Here is a 23,108-nt window from a genome sequence, read left to right as displayed (position 1 = left end):
CAGCAACAAGTTTATCGACTTCATTATTGTACTTACCCATGTTGCCAGGATGATGTGAATGGGAACAAATCCGACTTACGAAGATAGGAAAAGCTCTATTACTAATATGAGTTTGTAGTTGGTAGAATAGTTGATGATTAGTAGGATTATCATTAGACAAAGTGGTTGTTCTGTGTGATTAACTGTGAACCATACATGTTGGGAGACTGTAACAACATTGGTGGATTCTGAAACATCTGTAAGAGTTGGGTAACTGCATGAAGTTCTGCTCTTTGTCAGGAATGAAAAGGAGTTTGCCACACCTTTGATACCTTTTTCACATATGCAGATTTTCCACTGCCACTACCATCAGTATAATATGTGTTTGCTGCAAGTATTGGTTCAGAACATACAATTTAAGATAAAATCCAATGATGCTGTTTAAGAAACTATAAAAGTTTAGAATTAAGAAAATGATTGTCTATCTTTCCAATATAGTTAGCAAGCCCAATTTGCCACTATTCACTCATTTACAGTGCGTGATCTACCGATTTGTCAAAGAAAAAACAATGTACTCAGGACCTTTTCCCAATAAGTGTCAAGGATGAGATCATTGAACCCATTTTATCTGTGTATGTAGTCAATTGCTTTTGTTGCTTGTATGGAAGAAAAAATCATTCTAAGAGTTTCTTCTTGCCATTATACATCCATAGGAGAATGGTATGGTAGAAAAATCAAGAGGGTAACTGGTTTGAATAAATCTATATGGGTTAGTTGAGCTTGGCACATTTGTTGTTCTACCCAATCTAATTTTTTCCCCTTCCCATGTAAGGGCTATCTAATGCTATGCTCCCTTTAAGAGTATTGAAAAGGTATTGTAAGGCATGGGGAACAATGACTAAAGGAGGACATAGCCAATTAATAATCCCTGAAAACCTTTTGAAATTCATTGGTTGTGAAGTTGATCCTGATCAATATTGACTTTCTAAGGAATAATGTATTGATTTTGAAATATATTACCTAAATAAACAGTAAGATATTCAGTTTGTATTTTTTCTGGGGCTATTTGTAACTCCAAGTCCATCAATAATTGTTTTGCTGTTTTAAAAACTTTTGTAAATATTTTTCTGTACTGCCTGAGAAGACAATGTCATTCATACAGTGAATAATTAAATAATTAGAGAATCTTGTTCTTACTAAATCTAAGGGTTGATTAACATAATATTGACAGAAGATTGGACTACTTAGCTTTCATTGGAGTAGTACTTTCCAAGAATATGTTTACTGACTCCTGGTTATTAAAAGTAGGTACAGTGAATGCCAATTTTTTTCTGTGAGTCAGTTGTCATGGAATAGTCAAAAATAATCCTTAAAATCTACAACAATTTACTTCCCATTCTTTGGGGTCATGACAGTGAAGGGTAGTCGAGGCTAAGATGCAGTCATAGATTGAATAAACCTACTATGTCTGGTAAGAACTCATGTTCTCTAAAATCGAAGGATGAATTTTAGGAACAACGGAGGTTAAGAGCAGAATATATTGAGAGAAAGGAAGTTTCTGTCTGAAGAGAGACAGAAGGGGTCCCGAGCAGGTTACTAAGGACTCCGTCTTTTCCAGGGACTTTTGTAGAGCAAAACCATGGGTTCAAGGTAGGGGAAGACTGGAAACTCACAAGGCTGATGGGCATAAGGTGGGACATAACTATAGTTAGCCAATAAGATCAATAGTTCAGGTAAAAGTGATTACATTAGGGACAAATGGGGAAGCATGTCAAGTAGAAAGTGGACATTCTCACAGAGCTGTGACTCTTTCCTAGGAGGATGGGAACTATTTAGGGTATTAATCCTCAACATATGGGTGCATTTGTATGGTTTTTTGTTTTGAGGGCTGGCCCAAAGCAGGAGGCATCCAATTTCCCCGCAGTTGCCAGGTATCTGCACTGGCTCCATTGAGGACCTAGCCCCATCTCACTGCCTACAATATTTCTAACTTAGCTACCTGCAACAATATCATTAATTTTTTTAATGTCTGTAAGTATTCTTTTACCTATTTTTTTCTAGTAACAAATACAGGGAAATTCCAGGAACTAGTAAATTCTTCAACATGTCCATCTGACAATTGTTCTTGTATTGAGGATTTTAGGGCTTCTAATTCTTTTGGAAGAGACCACTGCCACCAAGATTAGCTTAATTGCAAGCCATTTTAAGGATAAATTGAATCCCTTTCCCATGGTGGCTTCTATTCTAAATTCAGATTTCCTAAACCTGGCCTTTCTGTCAGGATTTCTGGGGCCTGTATATCATTATTATCAGCACATGGATTATAGTGAATACAAGACATTATACTTTTTGCTTGAGATGATACATGTGGGATGCTCACATAGATTCCTCATTGTATTAACAGATATCCTCCCCACAATTAACTGCAATATCAGTTATATGAGGCTTTATAGTGCCTGTTTGTTCTTAGGGCCAGCAGTTTGGAGAATTTGCACACTCTGATGAAAGTCCGTCATTGTCTTTACATCTGAGAAGACTGTAGGTATTTGTGTTGTAGGCCAATGCTTAGGCTGATATTGCCAAGATATCATGAATACATCAGCTCTCATGTCTACCCACCCAACAAATGCTTTAATCTCCCATTTTAAATTGTAGTTAAGGTCTTTTGACTACTATATGTGTTTTCCAAAAAGTCTTTTTCCCTGTATTCTCAAAACCTTCTTCCCCTTTAGCTGGAGAAGCACAACCCTCAATGTAAGGAGCAATAGCCGAGCTACACAACCTCAGGCTTCTATTTATTATGGTTGCAATATTTGTACCATTACCTGAATTTTGTTCTTATAATCCGAATAAATTATGCCTGTTTGAACTACGATTCCTTTAGCAGTTAAGCTACTTCTTCCCATTAACAAACTTACAGTCCCTTGTGATGATAGTTCATAAATTCCTGTTTTAATCTTTTGAACTCCTAAAGTTGGAGATAACATGACATTTTCTTTAGAAGGAATATCTCAGACTGTGGTACTGCTGGTGGTGGCACGAGCAGGGTTGTAACCATTGCAGACAGGAAAGACTTGAAGATGCCTCATATTGTTCATTATCAGACCCTAAGAAGGGCCTGATTTAGAGTTTCCCTGTGCAATCAGAAGAGTGCCATACTTATTTCAGTTGGCACTGTTTGGTCCAGTGTGGTCCTTTTTGAAATCCTGGTCTGTCTTTGGAAGACGTTTGGGCATTTTGGTTCCCCAAAATATCAGGTCTCTCCTCGGATTGGGTCTTTGCTCTCAATTTTCCTGCTCTACATTCTTTTTTCATATGACTGATCTTTCCACACTCAAAATATTTATTTAGTAGTCTTTGGAGCAAATGGGCAAGTCCCTTATAAGGTGGCTGCAAGTAATCCAACCTAAAAGGTTTCTGATCCAATTGACAGGCTTTTTATATACTCATCTAAGATGTTACTTTGAGATTTTAATGGTCATAACACTTTTTTGCATTCTGAATAATATTTGCACAAGAAGATCCCTCAAGTCTGATTGAGACACCATTTTTTGAAGTACTTCTTTTAATCTAGCTACAAATTCTATACAATGTTCATTGGCACTTTGGACTACTTTGACCACTGATGCAACCATTTGGTCAGAAAGAACAATTTTCCTTATGCCTTTAAACAGCACATCTTTGTCTGAACATTAGCAACATCATCATATTGGAGCTGGTGATTTATTCCAAACATATCCTCCAAATCAATGAATTGGTCAGTAGAAACAGGGACTGGAGGCTTTCATGCTCATTGCATCAGGCAGTCAATTCTACTCCATTTCTCCACCAAGTTTTTTTTTGTTGTTGTTGTTGTTGTTGTTGTTGTTTTTGTCTTTTTCATTTTTATCGGTACCAGGGATCGAACTCACGACCGCCTGCTTGCAAGGCAGGTGCTTATGCCGTTGAGCTAAATCCTCAGCCCCTCTCCACCAAATTTTGAAGTGAAGAAATTCAGTGGAGCCAAGAACAATGTACCCTATCATTTCCCAATCTCAAGGGATTAAATGTTCAGATTGAGCCAATCTTGAATTCAAACTAAAAGTACAGGGAGAGTTCACTCCATAAAATAAGCCTATTTTAGTTCTTTAATAGTTTTAAAAGGTGTGGATTATGGTCACGTCCAATGTAACCTTGGAAATTTTACTGAACTCCTGGCATTCAGAATCTAGTGACTGGATACATACCAAAAGATTCAGAAACATGTAAATCACTCTCCTGTTTTGCTTGAACAAACGGCTTAATTATTGCGGTCATTTGCATTGGTGTTTTAATTATCATGTGAGGTGGATCTAGAAAGGGGATAGATTTATCATATATTGGGGCTGACGGTGCCACAGTATAGGTCTGGGACAGAACAGTAAAGGCAGAAAGTCACATTTTACTGGCTCATCAATAGGTGATGGAAAGAAGATAATGTAGTAGATAGATTTTCAAAAGATCCATACGTCCTTTCACCTCCTTAATTGGTCCCTGACCACAAAGCAGTAAAGTCTTCTCAGGTAAACTGTTGTCCAAATCAAAATAAGAATTGTCTTTGCCTTTAGCATTTCTCTCATCTGGCAAAATCTCCTGTTCCAATTCAGATTGCACTGGGTTCTGACGACAAAGTTATCAAATTACACAAAGACCAAACATGTAAAAGAAAGGAATTCCCTTGTTGTTAAATACATTTCATAGCTTTCATATCCCATACCCATTGTTTTAAATTTAACACATTATGCCTTTTGGTTTCAAACCAATAGCAACGTTTGCTTAATGAGATGAACAATTCAATGAAATTCTGTGGTTTCACTTTAACCCCTGAACTCTTCAACAAATTTTAAGAACCTGAATGTACTCTTTTTGCTGAAATTGGGGCTTTCTTTTGTAACCCCAATGAGAAAATCCAAGAGACACAGCTTACATACCCTTCTGACTCTTCTCTGGTCCACTTAGCACTGAAATCCTTTTCCTGATGTCTCAGTGACTATCTTTGTTTTCAGGTTCCTGCTCAAGTGCCAAATATTGGCTTCTAGGAGGTGACATGTCTGGAAAATTAGATTAAGAAAATGAAAAGAAAACAAAAGAAAGACAGAATTATGGGATCAGAGGTGAAAGGTTTTTGCCCCAGATGGGACACTGTAAGCCAGTAAAGCCTTGAAGGCAGAACCAAGAGGCTCTATCTTGAGGTCACCTTTCCCACCCCTAGGCAACTTACCTGTGGCGCCTAATGAATACCAATGGGCTACCTGTGCATCACTAATGCCCCTTAGGCACCGCCCCAAACCTAAGCTACATGTATGCCCCCACACCACGTGTCTGGCAGAGAGAATGCCAGACCCTGGAGGGTCATGGGGTCTCTTCCCACATTCTTAAAAATAAAGGTCGCTTTTATTTCAAATTTCTTATCTTTTCAGCCGTGCCAAAAATCCTATCAGATGGTTCCCGTCCGCGCCAAAAATTCTATCAAAGGGCCACAGTCTTCAGGACTGAAGCCACAATCACAGTTTTCTCTGACTCTTGATTAGAGTCTTCTCTTTACAGAAAGCAGAAACAGGCAATGTGAAGGATAAAAAGCAAATCTCCTACTGCCCCAGCGCCATTCCACTGGAACTAAGGTCCTGCTTTCATTTTCTTTTTCACTATGCTTAGCACGCTTCTTTTAGAACAAACAATCACATGCAGTCCCTGGAGTTACAAGAGGTAAGGTTAATTTAAGATTTATCTTTTCCCCCACACAAGAAGTCTATAAATGAAAATTTCACAAATGCTCTCCTATGCTTGTAAATTGAAATGATGGAGAAAATTGAAAGAACTCTTGATATCATCTATAAAGTAACAGGCCGAAGGAAACTGGCCTTTTTATTTGTTTGAAGAGGATATAGAAATGTTTCTCTAGAAAATTAAAAAGTAAAAGAAAGGTAAGAGAAAGGGAGAAAAGAGAAGAAAAGAGAAAATTCTCAGTACTGAAAAACACTGTATCTCAAACATTTAGTTTGTATTTAGTTATATTTTCTTTCAGTTTCATTTTTTGTATTTAATATTTATAATCCATTAATGATAAAAATCACCATTAATATTTAGGAGTAAGATGAAGCCTGCATATAGCAAACAGATTATCCCCACAATAGAAAAATCACATGCTCTGTTTCATTTCTTATTTGCGTGTCTAGTTTCCTAATTTTACTTCCTTCTACACTAGATTAGATCATTCACTGGGCTTCCTCTCCGCTATGTGTACACAAATTAAACAGAAGGTTTATTCAACATGTTTTTTACTCAGATTAGTACCTTGTTAAAATACCGTAAATTCACTAAGTTATTTGCTATATTTAAAGCTAATACCTTCTTATACAGCAAGTTTTAGTCTATGTTTTGCAAAGAGGTTCTGAAGCAAACCTCTAAGCTACCAATATAATGGTTAAGAGCCTCTTTTTTTTTTTTTTTTTTGGTTAAACTGTCAGTGCCCTTTCCTCCTGCTGTGATTTTTGCTTCCTTTTATATGAAGACTGCATGGTGGCTTATCCTTGGGAAACCATCATTAGTAATTCACATCCTTGAGCAGGGGGCCCTTGTAGGGGTACAGATGATTAACTGAAGGCTGCCTGCTGTTCTCAGTCAGCAGTCAGACTTATAACTCGTTAACAGATGTTTCTCCTTTAGATCTGTAAAGATGATAATTGGGTGGAAAAACAGCATGTTTCACTTAATTCAATTTGCTACTTACATTCGTTAGAAATTTATAATTTAAAATTATGTGATCATATTATCTTGAACGAATGGATTATGTGATATCTGCCTTCATTGTGTGTCAGTAAAATATATGGACAGAATTTGGACACATTTACTGAAATTCAGGTAACTCTATTTGACCTTATACCTAACTCACCCAACACCAAATGTCCTAATTTATTCTAAAAGTCTCTGAAGTCTATCCAATTTCTGCCATGTCTCTACTCTTTAGTCAATAAGTAATGATAGTAAATAGCCAATAAATATTTAAATAACATGTTAAATTTTTAACATTTATTTATCTATATAATTTTTACAAGGTAATGTTTTAATGAAAAGTATAAATAAATAATTATTTTTATATTTTCAGTATCTTTGTTACATGCTAACATCAATGGAGTATTATAATCTTTGTATTTTACTACAAGGTCACCATAAAGAAAAAATTTTTAAATATGATATATTTCAATATGTGTGAAGGAATGTAAACAATAAACTTTAGTAAAGAAGTATTTTTCAGGGGCTGGGGATTTAGCTCAGCAGCATAAGCACCTGCCTTGCTAGCAGGCAGTTGTGAGTTCGATCCCTGGTACCGATAAAAATGAAAATGAAAAAGACAAAAAAAAAAAAAAAAGTATTTTTCAAAAATGATATATGATTTTGAAGTGTTTGTTGATGATTGATAAAGACTGAACCAAGATAGAAATATTTATATTCAATCAATAATGGCATTTCATACTTGTTGTTTTGTTATGTCATGTTGCAAGATTTGGCTGAATTTGACCCAATACGATACATTCATCCATCAGACCATTGCATAATTATACTTTTATTCTACCTAATCATATTAACAGAGCAATAAAAATATTCTGGATATTTCTTATGCTTACATTCGAGATCATTCATTAAGTTCTCTATATTTGTAATGCAATGAAAAGGTTTGTATTTATGACCTTTTTGTTTTAAAACATTTTAGGAAATCCTCTGAAGTCTTTATTATTTTGGACTTGAATTCTTAATCTAGTATCCAAATTTTAAATAGCTTAATAATTTATTTAGGGTTTTACAGTGTGCTTTTGCTATGCTACATTTACAGTTCAGTATTTCTATAATAATTTAAACAAAACTATTTTTATAAAATTTATATAATAATTAAATGTGTCAGAAAAATAACTTAATTTTGATTTAATTTACTCTTGCATGTCTTTCTTTCTAACTGAATAAGGGAAATTTGCATTTTTGGCACACTTTCTCACTTAGTAAACACTTCGATGTCAAAATGAGTCAGTTTGTTGAGCATACTAATAAGTTCAGAACAAAGGAAAGCTACTTTCTCTTAATGAATTAATAAATAATCATGTATTAGACCAAAAAAGCACACAATGATAAAATAAATTATATATATATATATATATATATATATAAAACATTATGTAATAATATATACTATCATTTTAAACTATCTCTGAATTCAGTGAGTAGGAATAAACTTAATCAGAAATGTGGCAAATAAATTTTTTCATTTCAAAATTCTATCAACAAAACACTTCTAAGAAAAAAATTAACATTTACAAAATGATCCATTGGAATTATATCATGTTACTGATCCTCTACAAATTATAATTTACTCATTTTTTTCAGCTAAAATATGCTATCATTTCAATCTCATCTCATAGACCTCAAGAATAATCTCAGTCCTCAATTATAGGAAGCTTTTCTCCTACCCTTACTTTCCTTTGAAACTCTCAATATATATTCTATTTCATTAATTTATTATTTATTTATTATATATTATTATATTATTTATTATAAATAAATTTATTACAGTGTCTTAGTCTATCTGCCAATGTTAATTATTTTTCTATATATCTTCATTATCAAAGAATTTTGACTAGTTCTTAAAAAAAAATCACTCCAATAATTTTCTCTTTCATTGTTATAGAGCATTTTAAAAACCAAACTGTGTATCATCTGTCCTTTCCTCAATCCATATGTACCCAGATTAAAGAACCAATGAAAATCATTAAAGAAAGGAATAACAATGATATCACCATGTAATAATCAACCAATGTATGCAGAAGAAATTTAGATGTTAGAAACTTTGATTCTTGAAATAGAAAAGAAGTATTTCTCATAAATCAAAAAATATCTCATATAATATCACAGAAAACAAGATTAATAGTTTTTGCCTGAATGAGTCTAGCAGTTGGGAATTCTCTGATTCATTAAGGAGTTATTTTATTGCTGGAAAGATTTAACATTAGAAAATTTTCCTGGTATTTACTCGAGTTTCCTCTTTATTGCAATCAAGATGAGAACTAATGTACCTGACCTCATCTGGAACTGGAGCAGAGCCTACGTCCTTGCTCTGGATTTTGCAGTCTGAAGCCTAGTCAAAACATAACTGTGTATGAGTAACTGTTCAAAATACAAATAAAAATATATATTGTTTTTTTATTGGAAAGTTTATAAATATGATAAACTTCTTTCATAATAGCTAAATTCATACTCTGAATGAGAATCTGAAGACATGATACATTACTGATCTCTTTATGAAGAGGTTATAAAGTTCTTTGTCTCTGCTAAAGTGATAACTCTGGTCTTTTCTGCTATAATCTGGGTCCTATACGGTCTGGTCTCTATAGTTTTTTTTTCCCTATCTTGTAAAATAATTCATAGTTTATGCCCAATTCTGTAATTATTAATGTATTTGCCTCTCTTTAAAAAAGTATGCCCTTTTCCCTTGCTTAAAGTATATCTTTAAAAATTTATTTAGGGGCTGGGGATTTAGCTCAGTGGCATAAGCGCCTGCCTTGCAAGCAGGCAGTCATGAGTTTGATCCCTGGTACCGATAAAAATGAAAAAGACAAAAAAAATTATTTAATGTTATTGATATGTATTAATTGTAAAATATTAATGTAGTGCATTTTAATAATTGTATAATATCCATGCACCAAATCAAATCAAATCTTGCCTGTGTTTGACTTCAAAAAGTATGACATCTTTCTTTAACATTGTGACCATACCTATGTAACATAGGTCTTTCAGTATTGTTAATAGAATATTTTAATGTTTGCGTTTTACAGAAGATTGGAAAACCTCTAAAAGATCTCCAACTTGGAACTTGATCAGAAAGTATTGAACACACACACACACACACACACACACACACACATATATATATATATATAAAGAGAGAGAGAAAGAGAGAGAGAGAGAGAGACAGAAAGACAGAGAGACACAGGCAGAGTCAAAGACATTAAAAGAGTCCATCAAAAATGTATACAGCTGGAAAAAAACCTTGCATAAATGTATTAATACTAAATTTATTGAGACATTAATACACATTACTTTTGGCCTCTGCAATACAAGAAGTGCTCAAAATGTAGGTTAGTAGCTTCCAAATATTTACTAGTATGTCAAGTTGCTGAAGTACGGATACGTTTTTGGAGGACTCTGTCCATGTAATAATGTATAATTTTCAACCAAGATACTCCTATTGTAAAGCTACAAATCCTATCATTAGTTTTAAATGACAGAAGTTTAAAACTTTATCTGAAATATGACAGTAGCATCCATATCGTTTCCTTATTTTCAGACTCTTTAAGCTGATTGATTCCAAGTTTCAGTCGTGCATAATAAAAATATTTTCTGAGCGTCCCTTGTATTGTGGAACTAATAAAAAAATACCAAAAATTAGAACTGCTATAAAAATGGAATTTTGCCAATGATCTATTTTACTTAAAAATATTATAATATAAAAAAGATAAAGTTGACTGATTTTTGTAGCAAGATTGATATGAAGTTTCACATACTTATTTTGTAGTCTATACATTTAAAAAATTCTTCAGACATTTTACTTAAAAAACACTTTCCTATCAAGATCTTATATACATGATAGCAACTAAAAGATATACAGCTTTTTCTATAAATATTAATCTTGCACTTATTTTTGGGGAAATGTTTATAAATTATTTTTTGGTAAGTGTGAAAGATAAGAACAAGAATTTCTGAAAAATAATAAAAAGATCTAGCTATGTGCTTGAAAATGAAATGATGCATATTTAAAGATTAGGAAAGCAGAAAAATTAGTATGCAAATCATAGAGAATTCAAAGAGGTTTCACTAAATGAATAATGAACATATGGAACATGTCACCAAGGAGACCAATTAAAAATGTGATAAATCAAAAGTATTCCCATCATTTCTAGTGAAACCGAAGTAAAGGGAATAAGATAAGAGAATGCTGTACAGTAGATGTTTTCCTTACTGACAAAGTTCAATCATTAATTCTCTTCTTAAGATATGTTAATTGCTTTCTGTTAGTGTAAAATATTTAACAGCAACTTCACCTTTGCATGCATGTTTTTAAATTAATGTTTCCCATCAGAATTCTACTTTAAAATATCTCTTCCTGTATCTTTATTCCCTGATTATCTTTGTCATTATTTTTGATGAATATATAAAATTCTGAATTTTCATATTTTTTAAGATTTATATCATCCATTTTAATAATAGTCCAATAGATCAATATATAGCCAATTCTGTGTACTGATATGGTCTTTCAAACATGGTAAATACCGTTGTCATCATTCATTTCTTAAAACTGCTCATATTTCCCTGAATACTATCTAAAAAATCTAAAGGCTCACCATTTGTGGCTAATGCATCCTGATCTTTCTTTTAAAATGCAAATTCCTCTAAGTAGATGAAATATTCAGACATAATAAACTGCCTGGTTATAGGATCTCTTTATTGAATTACTTTTCAAAAAGTCTGTTGTCAGAAATGACAACTTGGTGTATAGTAACTTTTGATTAGGTAGAATGTGCTGAAGATTTTGCAAAGTACAGAGATTTGTTTATCTCCAAGCAGACAGGAGACCAGAAAGAAATGACATAGGCCACTAAGAACAGAGTTTTCAGAAGAGAGTTTGGGAACAGCACAAGTAATGCAAAAACAAATTTAAAAACTAATGTCAAGATACAAATTATGCAATCAGACTAGCCAGGGTACAGTCTCTCTAAGCCATTATTTATAATTTTGTGAGAATAAAATAATGTAAATTACCTTATGATAAACAACATTTGAAGTTTTTTTAAGAATAATAGTTATGAAACATTTAGTAGCAAATATAAATTAGAATTGATATTTGTTCATTATTGAATATAGGTTTTACTCAATGGTCTATGCTTGCACATAATTCACAGTGGACTAAAATGTGATATTTCATTAGCACTGTACAATTATTTCTTAAAGATTTTCCCATAGTTAGGCTACTACAATATCACAGACTAAAATTTGGGTTACTACTCGAGTTCACTGCTGAAAGATAAATGTATTCATAAGATGACAGTTTAGATATAAACAGAGGATACATCAGAATATTTAAGATTGAGTATATTTTATTTTAAATTTTCCCTTTAGGATAAACAATAGTAATAGCTGCATAAACACACAGGCTGACTCACACACATTTAGGTTGTCTAAGCTATATTATGTGCAAATTACATGTGATTCTTTAATTCTATAGAGCATCAGAGTATTTTTAAAGAAAGTTGCCTTTTTGTCTTAATCTATTTTCTGTTACTATAATAAAATTATCAAAACTGAGTATTTATAAAGAAAAAAATTTATTTTGACTCATGGTTTTAGAGACTGTAAACCTTGGAAGTCCATAGGTTGGAGAAAGCCAAAAGAGACATCTGAAATGGTGGATGACATGACAGAAGAATGTGTGGAAGACGCCAACCACAGGCTACGACTTCCCTTCATTAGAAACTTAAAACTTCCCTTCATTAGTCTCAAGATATTGAACCCACCATGCAAGATGGACAATAATACCCCTCCAAGGTGGTGCCCAGCAGCCCAATTATTTCCACTAATTCCTACCTCCTAAAGCTCACACCTTTCCTAACACTTGTATTTGGGACTAAACTTCCAGCACACAAGGGGCTAAGGCTGTCTAAGAGCTATGAATGTATGTCCTGGAAGAACTGTGTTTCTGAAGTGTTTTCAATTTCCTTCTGGGAAATTTTATATGGCTCTCAATGTAAATAAGTAAAAATCAATAAATATCAATAGATAAATTTCTCCTAGTGATTCCCATAATCTTCCAAATAAAAAATGAAATCATCCTTTATGTTCTCAACAGAGATGTAGCAATTATTTCCTCAAATCCTTTCTTCTTCTACTACATCTATATTCTTTCTATAGTTCTTAGAATCAATAACTTGAATATAAATTATTTATTATCTTATCTCTGGCTAACAATGTGGCTTTGGAATTTACTTCATGAAGCAACTCTCCTTCATGAACCTCCATTTTCTCTATGACTTTAGGAATAATTTCCTAGTCTGCAAAAGTAGCCTCTCTTGTGCAATTCTGTCAGAGCACATATGATACCATGGGTTATTGCTTCTTTTCTTTCTACTTACACCATTAGACATTAGTCCATCATAGCAAGAAAGTGAGTCTTTATTCTTTGAATCCCAAAAATTAATAAACTACTTGACTCAAATCTTTTTTCTCATTTTTTATACTTCATAATGAGATCTAATTCTTTGATATGGAATTAACAAATATTAGTAACATGCCCTATCAGGTTTATGTCAGGGGTAAAGTTTTTCTATTTCACTAGTAAATTATTTTAATATGACTTATGTATTTAAAACTGTTTTGTATTATTTCTAAGAATTTGGGAGCTACAAAAACTACTTTTTCTCATTTTACAAATAAAACATGCTTTCTTCAAAAGTCTGAAGTTCTTCAATATCATGGCATGTATATGTCATACTGTAGGTTATTTTGCAAACACTAGTCCTATCCTATAGAATATTGCAGTTTATTGTGGCCATATTACTTTTTCTTTTTCTTTTTCTTGAATTTGATTTGGTTTGTTTGTTTATTTGTTTGTTTTGGCTTTCACACAGACTTTTTAGTAAAAGTTTTGGTAGAAATTAGTATTGTAAAGAATACCGATCCCTAAGAAACCGAGTGGCAATTATTCTAAATAGAATTGAAAATTAATAAATAACATAGTCTCCTTAGAAGTTCTGACCACAAATACATGAAAATTCTGCATACCATGTACAAGTCACACATGACTATATTTTTAAAATTTAATTGAAGTAGGCGCTGGGGATTTAGCTTAGCGGCATAAACACCTGCCTTGTAAAGCAGGCGGTTGCGAGTTCGATCCCAGTACCCATTAAAAAAAAGTAAAAATCTAATTGAAGTAATATTTAACTATATTGCTCTCATTCATATTTTATAACTATAAACATTCATTTAGTTGCAATATGGTCAGATTGACATTATAAGTTATAAAAAATGTTAACGGTATATGTGAATTAAGAGAAGGTATTCATGATAAAATCCACATATCATATGATTGTACTTATCAGAAAAATTCTCTTTGTTTTTTCCTTTCTGAAGAAAAAGAGATATTGAAATCACATTAAATAATTCTGTGATAATATTGCCATCATTTCCTATCATAGATTTAATAGTGATTTCTTGTTCAGGTTCATTAACTTGTAAAATGTTAGAGACTACTACGAAGCGGCTCTGAGCAGGATTTAAAATGAACTCATTGGCCTTCTACGTTTATCTGTGAGTCTGTCCTAGGCCTAGGTCCCTTGCCTAGGAAGCTGATTCATAGTAAGTGAACCTGTATGAATCACTCATCCTGGCTGATGCCTGTAGTGGCTTTGGAGGCCAGAGATACCTCAAAGGACAAGATAAGGCCACAGCCGAGGACACCTTCACTCCAACTCCAATTAACGAGATAGAGACTGTAGCTGCAGGCATCTCACTCCTGTGGTCTCACTCCTATCATAAATGTCATCATGGTGATAAGACGGTTCTCCTAAATTGGCATAATTTACGACTTGGAGAAGTCTTTGAAGTGACTCCCAAGGACTTGCTCATTTCCTATGCTTTCCTCAATGTCCCCCATTTTTGTCTGAATAACTAATAATTATGAGTTGCCCAGAAAAGCTCTTTGGCTTAGCCTCCAGTGTCCCAAACTCTGTAAGTGGATTTTGATCCCTGTGGAGCCCTAAAATCACACTACTTGTCACATTTCTTTAAGTCTTCGTCATACACTCATTTGGGAGACTGCGCATCTAGCCAGGTCCTGGATAGTAAATATTAGCTGCCAGGAAAATTTCAGGCTAAATGCAATCTCAGTTTCTAAGAAAAGCATTAGAAAAGAGGATGAATGCTAACTGATTACTTTCTACACCAGGTAAATTATTATACTACAATTTATCCAAAAGAATTATGTGGAGACTTGCCAATGTAAGCCATTAAAGACTAAGAGGAAAAGATAGCTATTGTTCAACCGACGCTGTGATGTACTACGGTACATGTATTATTATTCCTGCCCTCTGTTACTCTATACCCTAACCTTGTCACTGGTGGCAAAACTTCAATTTGTGCACTAAAATGTCAAAAGTATAAAAATAATCTGTTAATGAAAAAAATCTGTTATCTACATCTATATTTATATCTAAATTCATGGCCATATCAACATCTAAGAATTTTCAAAAAATAATAAGTATGGTGGTTACTAGTGTTTGGTGGATATTCTCCGAAATTGACATCAACATGTTTTTGCCACTAGCATCCATAAATTTCCCATTATCCAAAAATATCATATACATATTAGTTTAGCTGCATATTTGTCATTATCTTTAAATACTGTCATTGTACAGGATTTGAGGAATAGAGACAAATATAACACACCCCTCATACTAAAATGCATCAATAATTTAATGTTATTTTCTTTAAAAACACAGAACTGCTTTTATTTCAACTTTTGCAAAGAGAATCACATAAAATTTTTCAGTTTCATTTATCCCCACATAAACAAAGTAAAATATTTTAAAAAAGTAAAATGTTTTATGTATATTTACTTCAATGTCACTATAACAAAAGTAAAGGACCATTTCTTTTTCTCTGGTATATTATTCAATTCAGAATTTTATACAGCTGTGTATTTTCTTGGTGTTTTTCCACTGTATTGGTCAAAACTACATATTCATGATTACAAATTAATGTTTAATTTAATTTAATTTTATTGCAGGAGTGTTATAAATGTCATTTGAACAGTAGAATCCATCTTATACTATCATGATTTTTTTTTACCTTAAAGGCATAGTTTCTGTTATAATCCCTATAAACATAAACAATTGCTGCTATCAAAAGTCAGTTTTAAATCTGATGTTAAATTGACTCACTATCTTTACCAAAATACATAAAAATACAATTAAAAATCTTTTCTCTTACATTTTTGTCTTTACACACACACACACACATACACAAATATATACAGAAGTGGCATTAATTCACTTATGAGTATCAATATAGTATGATTTATTTCCATATGTTTAAATTTTCTAACCAGTTTATAAAGTTTATGTGTATCTAACACTGCTATAATTTAGGACATAAAGTTTAAATATTTCAACCACAATGACATAATTTTCACTTCTCACATTTATTCTTTTTGTCTTTGTACTTAAAAATAATAAATGTCACTTTTCAGTGAAAGCCTGGTCAATGAAAATTGTGTTTCAACTTTCTTGATTAACCAGTTTACCGGAATAAAGTAGCTTTTGTCAGTGGTCTTTGTCTAAAATATTTAACTTGTTTTGCTATAATTCTTTCTTAATCTATACATTGTTCTTATAAAATTTTGGATTTTTCAGATCTTTATTGTTATTAAATATTTAATTAAACTGACATTTATTGAACTTCTAGAAAGTAAAATTATAGTGACTACAAATATGAAATAAATTCAGACTCTGTACTTAAACACTGACAAAGAAGTTGAGAAAGCCTACTTTTTTGAGTTCCTAAAGTGTGCCAGACAGTATGTGATACTCGGTAAAGGTGCACTCTTGGGTTCTGGCAACTACTCTGCATAGACGGTGTTATTGTCCATCACATATGGATAGGAAGGGCTCAGAAAAATATAGATGTGTTTTAAATAGCTGGCTCAAAATTTGAATTTTGGAGAACATAAATGTGTTCACGCATTGCCTGTTGTGTTATTACTCAAATAATGAAACTCTATTTTTTAATTTAAATACCTTTACTTGACATAAAATAAACTGACATGTTCCTCTCTCTAAATTCTAAAGATGCACTGATGTGGTTAACGTAACTTTACGTTGTCTTCAGAAGATAGCATTAACACTCCAATTCTCATAGTTTGTTGATTTTTCAATTGTTTGGTTATTACAGCTTCTTTATATTTTATAAGAATTTTAGAATCAATTGGTCAATCCTAAATCCAATTTTCTAAAAAGAAGCTGAACCTGAGTGTAAAAAAGTGGACAATTTCTCTGCTCCAAGTGAGAAGTGCTTTTTTCTTCTTAACATTCTCCTTTTGGCTTGTCTACCTCTGAGCAATGTCCCATGCGCACATGATAATTCCAGACTGCAGCCATCTTACCTGAACAATTATTATACTAGGCTTATAAAAAACCTAACATTCAACTCTCCCTTCTCCTAGAACATTGTCTGTCTCTTTCTAGCATTTTTGCAGTGTCCACTGCAATCTCCACTTTCCATGCTCAAATCTGCCGTAGTCCATCCTGTCTATAGTAAATTCCTGTTTTTGCATCAAATCTCAAGTAGCATCAGTTTCTTAGGGAAACCTTTTTATCTTCTCAAATAGAAATATCTCTATTTTATATTTTTTTTCATGTAACCACAGTTTACCTTTGTACAGTTAATCACTGTTATATTTATTTGGTTAAATGGATTTTCATTAATATCTCACAACTGCTTGTATTTTGTACCTTCTATAACTCCTGTAGCAATTTAATTGCTTTTCTAACAGTGCTAAGAGCTGAAATGTTAAGAGGTATTTTAGACAAAAATTCTATGGCAGGATCAATACCCTTATAAAAAGGCAAGTTTGGTCCCATCTTCCAAGTGAAGACAAAGCATGCAGTGACCTAGAATCACAAACCTCCTGATGCTTTCAATCATAGCCATTCCAGAATTTTGGGATAAAAAGTTCCATTAACTATCAGTTTCGCAGTCTGTGGAATTCTTTAAAAGCTGCACAAATGCATTAACACATACCCATTCTACAAAGTTATCTGTAAGCTTGAAATTGTATTCTGAATAGCAAACTAGCTTTAGACGTATTGTGACTGGTCAATATATATATTTGGTAAATGAGAAAATAAATGAAAATACATGTATTTTTACTATCTATAGTCCCGAGAGAGAACCTTATGCAAAAAAAGTCCATGTTTCGTTAATATATATTTGAAGGAACTTTACTCCTAAATATCTGATATCAAATGTAATTGTAAATTATTGAAATTAATATTAAAATTAAAAATATTAAATGGTCTTGGTTCTCCAGTTTTACAAACATACGGTTCAATTACTCTCATACATTTCAAGTACTTGGTGCCAAAAATGTAGAGAGCTGATAAATACATAAGAGAAAATAATAAAATGTGTTTCTACTCAGGGCAAAGACTGAGCATCACTAAATAGCTGATAAAAGAGTTGATCTGTAGTATAATTAAGGTAGATACATAAAAGGCTGAAATGCCATGTGAATCACTGACAAGAGATGGCAAATTGTCTATGAAACAACAGTAGACAGCAACTGTCCTTACACAGCATATTAAAATCAAGGAGAAAGCTTTTGTTTTCCATGCATTAAAAATAGCACACAATCTCCTTACTTCAGTTGAAAGACATAAGAAACCACTGAGTGAAAATTAACTTATCATACGTTCCAGGAAAATAGTAATATATGATTGGAACTACAAGGGAAAGGCTTAAGGGATAAGCCCTATGCTATTTGGTTTCAAAGTTATTAAAGAAATTGTTGACAAGTGGGTTTCCAATATCCTTTTCTTTTTTTGCTCTTCACCTACTTCTCTGCAGTATTCCTACTGGCCCTTCATCAGTTCCACTTTGCCTCTACAACAATTCATGCTGATTTAATAATGTCCTGAGTGTCATTTTTCTTGGACTATTGAGATATTAATTGATCCTGAACTTATGATCGTAACTTTATTTCTATTTAAATCCTTTAGCTTTAAGGATATAAAATACTTGTGCAAAAACACATAATATATAATATGCAGAGTTTGAAAAAAGTTCAGTCCTGCTAGATAACTTACTAATAGACTTGGTACTAATAATTCAATGAAGTCAAAATTTCTTAACTATAAAAATGGGGATAATGATAATGCTGTTTGTTATCATTAGAATGATTTTTTAAAGGTATTATAAAAATTATTAGGAACTCTTTATTAGTTTGTGTTCTCCATCAGTTTCAAAAATGGTAATTTAATAAAAGAAAAATCATATAAATAAAGAAATGAACTTCTTTTGGCATTTTAATCTCTATTATTTAAAAGTGTTTTCACATCATCTGAATTAAAGTTTGATTAATTAAAGTAATATCTTCATGTTATACATGATGATCTCTCAAATTAATGAGATTAAAATTTTTATTTCATATCTAATACTTACCATTATGTTAGTGATAAGACTGGATTCAGAATGTTTTATCACTCAGTGAACTAAAATTTGAGGCTTAAAGTTGTACTTGGCTTCCACTGTGAAACATTTTGGCAAGATAATAACATCATAATATGAGGAATAAAGCTGGTTAAATTTTCTAACACCACTGAATCAATGAATTCATTCTTTTTTAACCATCATCCATCATCCTACTATAAATGACATAAAAGATATATGACAAAATGTACCTTTTGTAGTAGTTGTTCATTTCATCATGCATTATATAATCTGATCTCATAAACTGTTTAGAAGCTCTATGCATGCATGAGTCTCCACATATATATCTATCTTTTCTGTATTACAGGGAAAAAACAAAACCTAATTCAAATGTTTTTTAAAAGAATCAGCTGTCTTCTAAAACCTGACTCAAGTTTTTCTACTTATCTAAAACTTGAGTGGAAAATTTTAAAGAAAAGATAAAATATGTATTAACAGAAATTTACAAAATCTGCTTCAGTTATATATTATTATTACATGGCTATTAAGAATCAAATGTAAACTCCCTTTCTAAATAAGGAATGAGCATCAACTCAGAAATAGAGATTTGATATAATTGTATATTTTTTAAATTTTATTTTAAAATGGGTAAAACTAAAAGGAACAGAACAAAACTAAACAGAACATAAGAGAACAATGTAAGAGATGCAGATTTCAAAGCAAGACAACCAGAGATCTTCACTATCTATCATATTGTCTCGTTTTCTTCCAAATAGTTGACTGTATCTTCACATACAGTGAATTCATGTGAAACAACATAGTATAAAACTGATCATAACAGGTTGATGAAGGCATTTTAGGTCTTTTAGATCAGACGATAAAGAAGTCAATTGGGCTGTCATAGCGTCTCTCATTCCTTCAAAATAGCTGTCTCTGCCTTCACGTGCGTTGAAATTAAACAAAACAAAACAGACTAAAATCACACTGAGCAAAGAATAATAGTATGGCTAGATTTCACATCGTGATGCTACAGAATCAACATTGGGTATGTTAGTGTCTCTTTTTCTTCAAAGGAGTTGTTAATTTTATCATACATTTTATAATCTGTTCTCATAAACTGTTTAGAAGTTCTATGCATGCATGAGTCTGAACATGTATATCTATCTTTTCTGTATTACAGGGAAAAACAAAGCAAAACAAATTCCTAGAAAAACACAAAATGAAAAAGACATACAAAACCACAATACGAAGTGATGTACAATGGTTATTGTATCTCTTGTTATCTTCAATAGAATTGTCTATATCATTCAGGCATAGTAAAATTGAACATAGCAAACATAACAATGTTAATAAAAACAAAATATTGGAGACATTATAAGACTTCAAAAGCCGGTAATAGTCAAACTAGTGTGGATGTCCTGGTGAAACTTGTGATCTTCAGAGTATTTGCCTGTATTCTCAGACTTGATATTATCAACCATAACAGATTTGAATAAAATCAGTCAAGACAAAACAGTGATCTAACAAACAAGATTCAAATAAGATCAGTCATAATAAGACAGTGTAAATTATACAGGGCTTCAGATTAAGTTAATAAAAAATTAATGATGGTTATTGTAGTATATTCTGCTACTTTTGGAAGAGCTGTCTGTGCCCTCAAATCAAGTACAAGCAGACAGACTGGAACAGAATATAATCAAACTAAACAAAGTGATGACAATGTGGATTTTAAATCCTGATACACTGTTAACAATGTCCTCTGCCTTCCTTTTTTTAGTCAATTCCTCCCCATTCACTTTCACAGGGTGGATTGTACATTTTGGGTCCCACTAACTCCTTTAGTTTTTAGATTAATGGAGCAACCCACTCTTTACTAAGTGGTTCTGAACCTTTTTACTCCTGGGCTTGATCTTAAGTTGTATTCCATTATCTACAAAAGCCTCAAGGTTTTCTTTCATTATAGCTGAGTAGTTCTCCACTACACATTAGTGTCATCTTTCCAACCTATCTGCAGCTGCTGGATGAGCTGCCCCTATTTCTCTCTGGTTCCCTGTCACATAGAGTATTGTTTTCTCATATTTGACTTTCAGTCCATAAACTCTCTTTCAAGTTAATTATATTTCTTATGCAGGGCATCTCAATGGACCCTATCTCTGATCTACTCTGCCTGTGTTTCTTTTTGTTAGTGTATCAAAGCCACCTATGTTAGAGATTATAGCCAACTGTCTGCCTTATTTCTGCTATGCTATTTTTATGCCATTTGTTATCTACTTTTCTTCTTTATTCCACAGTCTGCTCTGTTCTTTGAGGCCTCTCTGCCACCGTTCTGCAATCCTGGTGGTTTTATTTTTTTCTCTCTCTCTCTCTCTCTCTCTCTCTCTAGAATGTCCTTCAGTATAGGGTTGAATTGGTGATCATAAACTCCTTTGAATTAATGGAATTAATTTTGTCCATGGCTATTGAGTCTCAGCCATGAGCATGCCCCAGCCCAAGTAAATCCCACCAACCTGCTCTGTGCAGGGAGCAGCCAACTGAAATCACTGCCATTCCTTGTTCAGGCCCATCCTGCCCAGTTCCAATATGTCATCATCTTGGTCATTCCTCTCCCACAGGAGGACTGCGGGTTAATGCAGGTCTCTACACCAACTCTGTTCTCCTTTGGGCTCACCAACCCTCAATTTCAGTGCACCTGCCACTCTGGCAAGAGCACTACAACTGCGAGTCTGACCAGCTCTGGTGAGAGCACACCTGGCTCCAGGCTCCCATCTACTTTTTCCTTTTCTTTCTTTGTTTTCTTTCTTTTTCTTTTTCCTTACTTTCTTAGTGGGTCATGAGTATCCCTCTCCTTTCATCCGGTCTTCTCCATGGTGGTAAATTCTAGTATCTGAACTGTTTCTCTCAAGAAGCTCTTTACCTTGCTATTTATCAATATGCCATCTTCTCAGCCTCCCCCTCTACAATTGTATATTTTTTAATCTAGTGGGGTCTGATTAAACACATTACCTTTAATTTGCAAGTTTAATATTTAATTGTTGCACAGAAAATTCTAAGAATTTTTCATATGACATCTCATTATTAAAAAAGATAGGAATTTTTTCCTCTATAATATGCTGCCAAAAGTTTAAAAGCTACTGATGTATTACCACATAAAAAAGGGACTTGGTTTGATTTATGGGATGAGAGAATATAAAATTCATTAATTTCTATAATTTAATGATAATAATTTAAATGAAGAATACGGAACTTGCTTGATATTTTGAAATAAACACAGCATTTCAAAATAGCTTATATCCTATGTTCATTCTCAATATTTATACCTAATAGAATTCTAGAGCTTTGCATCAGAACTGAAAAATTATCTATGCATAATTATCTATCTAAGAATCTTCTTTTTTTGTAACTTCTATGCAGTAGCATAAAAAAATTGTTAACTAAAGAACTAGAGCCATAAAGTAAGAAGAATTTCATTAGCATCAAGTGTGTAAATTGTTCTTGTACAAAAATTCATTTATAGTGAGCTACAAAGAGGAAATACAGGCACTGACAAGGAACTATTGTGGACATGTTTCAGAAGTCCTCAGCAAAGTACATTAACTTGGGAATTGTACCTTTAGCAATAGTATTTTAGTTGTCTTAAGATTCAAAAAACTGAATACAGATCTGAACTCTGCCCACCGTGTCTGCGAATGACAGCACAACATAGCCTACAGTGCATATTATTTTTGTTTTGTTTTGTTAGTTTCTGTTTTCTTTTCTTTATTTGTTTCTTGTTTTTATTTTTATGTGAGTGAACATTGTTTCTACTGTTTTTATAATTGTGTTCATGTTTTATTTTTCTTCTCTTTCCCTTCTGTCTTCTTTACCAG

The 23,108-nt window shown here is 32.7% G+C and overlaps 1 long non-coding RNA gene across 2 annotated transcripts; it reads left to right on the top strand.

The window, feature by feature from the left end:
- The first annotated feature begins 5,533 nt into the window (after window positions 1-5,533).
- On the top strand, window positions 5,534-12,821 carry LOC134473940 (uncharacterized). Of its 2 annotated transcripts, none has more exons than XR_010044443.1 (2): window positions 5,534-5,703; window positions 12,388-12,821. It is a non-coding gene; the product is annotated as an uncharacterized LOC134473940 (long non-coding RNA). The 2 variants fall into 2 exon arrangements; XR_010044444.1 differs by lacking the exon at window positions 12,388-12,821 and adding an exon at window positions 9,044-9,196.
- Window positions 12,822-23,108: the final 10,287 nt, after the last annotated feature.

The sequence above is a fragment of the Cavia porcellus genome, unplaced genomic scaffold (assembly GCF_034190915.1).
Source record: "Cavia porcellus strain 051 isolate PalLab524CR breed Dunkin Hartley unplaced genomic scaffold, mCavPor4.1 scaffold_29, whole genome shotgun sequence".
Lineage (NCBI taxonomy): Eukaryota > Metazoa > Chordata > Mammalia > Rodentia > Caviidae > Cavia > Cavia porcellus.
The sequence above is the reverse complement of the archived record's forward strand: the minus strand, read 5'-3'. Positions and strand labels throughout refer to the sequence as shown.